Below are 5,673 nucleotides of genomic sequence, written 5' to 3'. Positions count from 1 at the left end.
GCCTTAACTGGGAATCACTCATTCCAGTACAAAGGGACCAAGCCCAAATGAATCCTCATCCTATTTCTCAGTTCGTGTGTATGAATTGTCCTTTCCCTTTCTTTTTCTCCTGAGTTGCATAGGTCTGGTTTCCTTTACTCTCAAATGTGATAAGTTTCAATTCTTGTATTTAATGACCTTATTTGTTTTATTTTTCCTCTGAAATTAGTTTCTCTCTATGTTCTTTGTTCTTTTTGTTTTTCTTGATTTATATTATTTCTTTATGGGAGTGGTTTTAGTAACAATAAGAAACTAGCTTTTGGTGTTGAAGAGAACAACTTTCTGATCATCCCTTGAGTATAGAGCGTATAGTAATGTTTGAAGAGTGAATAAGTTTAAAAAATCTTTAAAATAATGATTGTAGAGTTCTTTTATAAAAAAAAATTATTGGTTTACAGTTACTTTTTTCTAGCTTTGGTCAAATCTGGGTTTGCTTTGTTATTTTCTAGAAGTTAGTTGTATCAAACTAGTTTTTTAAGCTGTTGGTCTTGACACATTTGTTAATTAGTTGTGGTGCTTAAGTATAGATGACTGTTTGATCTTATATGTGTTCATAGTTATGGTTGTGGTGGTGGTATTGTTTTTGTACCAGTGGCAGTAAGGAGTTATTTAAATATTTATAACTTGATTAGTGTGTATTAATATAATTAGGGGTGTGCATAACATGGTTCCCTTGGCATAAGAACAAAACATAATCAATGAAATTGTTGTTCTGAATCAGTTCTAAGTTCTAACATGATCTTTGTCAACTTCTGAAATTTATTGATCTTTGCATAGTGGGTTTCACGATAATTTATTTTGATGTTTTTGTCCTTTGTCTTATTGATTATACGCTACAACTTTAGCATATTATTTGGGCTGTGTTCATTTTTGTGTTTGTGTGAGTTTTTGGATTTTTCATTAACTTTACTGCATAATTATTTATTTTACATCAATTTTATAGTCTAATTATTGATTTGTGCTTGTGCTTGATTATTTGTATTTCTGAACACTGCCGACCTAGTGTTTTTCACACTCAAATTTTTCTATAAATGTTTACATTATTAAGTCTTCCAGAGTATCCAATGGAGTTCTATTCCAAGATAAGAAATCAATTGGTTCTTTCCTATCATTATCTTCTAGTACTTTTATACTAACATATGCTCTCTCGTGTCAGGTTGGATCTGTTGCTCTGTTTGTAATGAGGCATAGAGGCCAGATTGGAGGGGGCAGAAGTCAGTTACAACATATAGTGAATGTAATTGCTCTAAATATGGTATGTCCTCACTTTTGGATGAGAAAATTTTAAATCTCTATTTACTGTCAAAACTTGAAAGCTGAGGGCCTGGTCTGCCATATTGAATCTTCTCCATTGATCTGACTTGAATCTGAATGATTCATGTAACATGATTTGTCTATATATTATTTGTTTCTCACTTTTTCTCCAGCTTGCTTAATGACCATAAGAATATACTTCACAGGTTATTGGCTGAGGGATTTCAGAAATTATTAATAGACCCACTCAAATATTGTCTTTCCTTTGCATTTTCATTCTCTACCATATCAGTGCTTTCTGGTGTGCTTTCTTTCTCCATGTTGGTTGCTTTGTCCATGGCTAAGATTTGTTCTTCTTACCTTACTTCTGGGGGTCTCTACTATTAGAGTACCAAGCTTGCTGGCCCAAAATGGTCACCATTTGCTTCATGGATAACTGGCTGGTATGTAATAATATTCTTTTTCTAATTGTTAACTTGGGAAAATGTCTTTCTTCAATTTTTTCTAGTTGACTATTTATACTCTGGCTTGGAGCTTTTAGAGTTTCATTTGAGGTCTGAGACTGTAATGCTTGCTTAGGTCTTATATTGTATACAGTTTTATTATTTGATTCATATTATTTAATTTTTTTAAGCATATACCTTACCTTTTATCTGCTATTGCAGGAGAAAAATATCTCTTTCTCCATCAATTGGAGGAGAAAAGGATACTTAATTTTGAAGGCTCTGTGTTGGGCAGCTATAGAATATTTTGTGCTAAAAGTAGTAACTTTTCAATATGTTGAATATTTAAGACTACTTAAATACTTAAAGAATATTTTGTTGTTGATGACAATGTTGAATGTTTTAAACTAATTTGTGGATTGTTAATACAATGTTGAATGTTTTTACTTTTTGTTATTTGAAAATCAAGTTCATTTGATGATGCTAGTATATATTAGAAAGCTAATTTTAATTATATAAAAAAAATTAAAATATAATAGAATAAATTAGTGTTATATAAATGAATATATAATGAGAATTTAAACTTATCTAAATATTAAAATAATACGAAAATTGTGTTATAATATTTATTACAATAACACTTTTTATGTAAAGAATTTTGTTATGAAAACTTCATTATATAACACAAATAATGTGTTATACTAAAGTGTAGTATAACACAAATTTATAAGTATTGAAATGTGTTATATAATCGACTATAAATAATATAATTAAACACTTATCGATTTATTAAAATAACACAGAAAGTGTGTTATCGTTGACATTATGATAACACATCTGTATAACAATGATAAAGTGTTATGTAAAGTACCCTGACCTACGATAACATAGTCGGTCTTAACACATCAAAAAGTGTTATGGTATGTTTTGATAATACATTTTTGGTGTTATTAAAAACATTTTTTCTTGTAGTGCATTGAGATTGGAAAACTGTAAGGTTTCGTGGGATATAAGTTGCATCTTCATTTCGATCAAGACTGTTAAATCTTGTTTCAATGTCTTTGAAATACATTGAACAAAAGGTCAAAGCCTCATCTGCAACATAGCCTTCGGCGATCGACCCTTCAAGGCGAGTTTTATTTCCCACATAATTCTTTAATTTTTTCATGTACCTTTCAAAAGGATACATCTACCTCATAAATACCGGGCCACCCAATATAGCTTCTTCTGGCAAATGTAATACCAAATGAATCATTATGTCAAAAAAAGCTGGAGGAAAAATCAACTCCATCTTGCACAATATCTGAATAAGAATATTTTGTGCTTCCTCCATATCTTTAACATTTAAAGTCCTCGAACATATTTTCCTGAAGAAATTGCACAATTCTGTAATAGTGGTCGATATAAATTTTGGAAGAAACTTGCGAACATCGAGAGAAAGTAATTGTTTCATTATCACATGACAATTGTATGGCTTCAACCCAAGAATATTTGTATCATTCTCGGACACTTTCTTCTTCAAATTTGAACAAAAGCCATTTGGAAATCTAACTCCTTTATAAACTGACAAAACTGTTGCCTCTACACCGGAGTTAACACGTAAGGAGCGTGCGGCTTCATCAGCTTCCCATTCTCATCTTCATAAATCCACAATGATTCTCTCACACCCATCTTTTTCAAATCATGCCTGGCATTAGTGGTGTCCTTAGATTTATCATTGTCTAAGATGGTGCCAAGGAGACTATCACACACATTCTTCTTAACATGCATGACATCTATATTGTGTTTTAATTTGTTTGTACACCAATACTCAAGCTCGTAAAAAATACTTTTTTTCCTCCAATTACCTTCATCTACTCCTCTTTTACGTTTCACACCCCCAAACTAGACATGTTTTCCTGGAACTTGCGCTGCAAGAGCATTAACTTGTTCTAGTATATCCTCACAAGTAAACCGTCTCGGAGGACGTCTTCTCTCAACTTCTCCATTGAACTCGATGTCTCTTCTCATTCGATTTGTACTTGGCAATAATATTCTGTGACCAACATAAGATGTCTGACTGATCACTCAGATGGAAGTTGTGTCCTCATTACACGTAGGACAAGCTTTGTATCCCTGACCACTCCATCCAGACAAACTACTGCGAGCTGGAAAATTGTTCACTGTCCACAAAAGGGCTGCCCGCATCTTGAACATCCTGTTGGTCGTACTATCTCTTGTATCAACTCCATTAACCCATAGATCCTTCAACTCATCAACCAATGGTCTAAAAAATACATCCATGTCCTTACCGGGTGATTTTGGCCCAGGAATAAGGAGGGTCAACATGAAATAGTTGTCTTTCATACACAACCAAGGTGACAGATTATAGTTTGCCAACACCACAGGCCACATGCTGTATGCAAGGTTCATGTTGCCAAATGGATTAAATCCATCAGCAGCTAAGCCCAGACGAACATTTCTGGGATCCCTTGAAAAATCAGGATGCTTGGCATCAAAGTCCTTCCACGCAGAGCCGTCCACCGGGTGTCGCATCACCCCTTCATCTTTTGATTTCCCGGCGTGATGCCATATCATGTGTTTCGTTGTAATTCTTGAACTGTATAATCTTTTCAACCGAGGGGTCAACGGAAAGTAACGCATCACCTTATGTGGCACTTTTTTTCCTTTCATCATTTCGGAAGTAATCCATCTACTACTTCCGCATATTGGACATGTCTCTTTAGATGCATGCTCATTGTAAAATAAGCAGCAATCATACTGACACACATGAATGGACTCGTAGCCCAACCCTAATTTTTTCAATCTCTTTTTCGCCTCGTAGTACGATCTGGGAATTTTGTTTTCCTTAGGAATTGCAAGCTTTAACAACTTCAACAATTCATCAAATATGTTGTTAGACACCTTCCCTCTAACTTTTAGATGCAATAACTTTGCTAAAAAGTTCAGGGATGAAATCCAATCACATCCAGGATACAAGTCCGCTTCAATCTCCTCAAATAATTCGTCATAATACTGACTCCCACCAGGATCCCTTTCTACTTCCTCAGTTGTCGGTAAAAGGAAGTCTTCCACAACGTGAATCATCTCATCGTCTTCATTCTCATCAACCAACTCATCAGCAACAATTTCTTCCACCTCACCATGAAAAATCCACTTATCATAAGCTTGATGAAAACCCCTATAGAATACGTGTGCTCGAACTACATCCAAAGATTCAAATCTATTATTATTGCATCTCACACACGGGCACCTAATTCTTCCATCCGAATCTTTATGTTCCGATGCCATCCTTAAAAAAGCTTGCAGACCATTCCAATATTCTTGACAACCACGATTTCTCAATGTTGTCCAAGTCTTGTCAATCACCATCTAAAGTGTTATAAGAGTGTGAGTTTTAGTAATGTGAATAGGAATGGATAACAAAGGAAATTTGTTATCATTTTTGAAATCTTATGCAATATTATAATATCTTATGCTATTTTATGATGTTTTATTAGATAATGTTATTTATAAACAAATTAATATTTTTTCCTAAACTAATTTATTAATTATTCTTAACTTTTAAAACTTTTATTAAATATAATTATCAATTTCTATATTAATGTAATTTATAACTATTTAATATTAGATAATGTTATTCAATAAACAAATTAAATTAAATTATTTAATTAGATAATATTATATCAAACTTTTATTATTTAATTAATTAAATTAATAAAAAATAATTAAAAATAAATTATTATTTATTCATAATTTTTTAATTTGTAATAGTAATAATAATTTTACAAATGAATTATTGTTTGACTTTTGGACTAATTTTTTTTTTTAAATAATTAGATAAATTTTATTAATCTTTATCATTCATTATTTTATTAATAATATTTTAAACTTATCATTTCTATGCCGATATCCCTGTAATTGATGGTTGTAGTCA

At 32.2% G+C, this 5,673-nt stretch overlaps 1 long non-coding RNA gene across 1 annotated transcript; it reads left to right on the top strand.

The window, feature by feature from the left end:
- The first annotated feature begins 1,663 nt into the window (after positions 1 to 1,663).
- Positions 1,664 to 2,179, top strand: LOC133833882 (uncharacterized). Its single transcript, XR_009893191.1, has 2 exons — positions 1,664 to 1,736; positions 1,959 to 2,179. It is a non-coding gene; the product is annotated as an uncharacterized LOC133833882 (long non-coding RNA).
- Positions 2,180 to 5,673: the final 3,494 nt, after the last annotated feature.

Source organism: Humulus lupulus, chromosome 5 (genome assembly GCF_963169125.1).
Source record: "Humulus lupulus chromosome 5, drHumLupu1.1, whole genome shotgun sequence".
In the NCBI taxonomy this organism is placed as follows: domain Eukaryota; kingdom Viridiplantae; phylum Streptophyta; class Magnoliopsida; order Rosales; family Cannabaceae; genus Humulus; species Humulus lupulus.
Note: the sequence above shows the minus strand (reverse complement) of the source record. Positions and strands in the feature narration are given on the sequence as shown.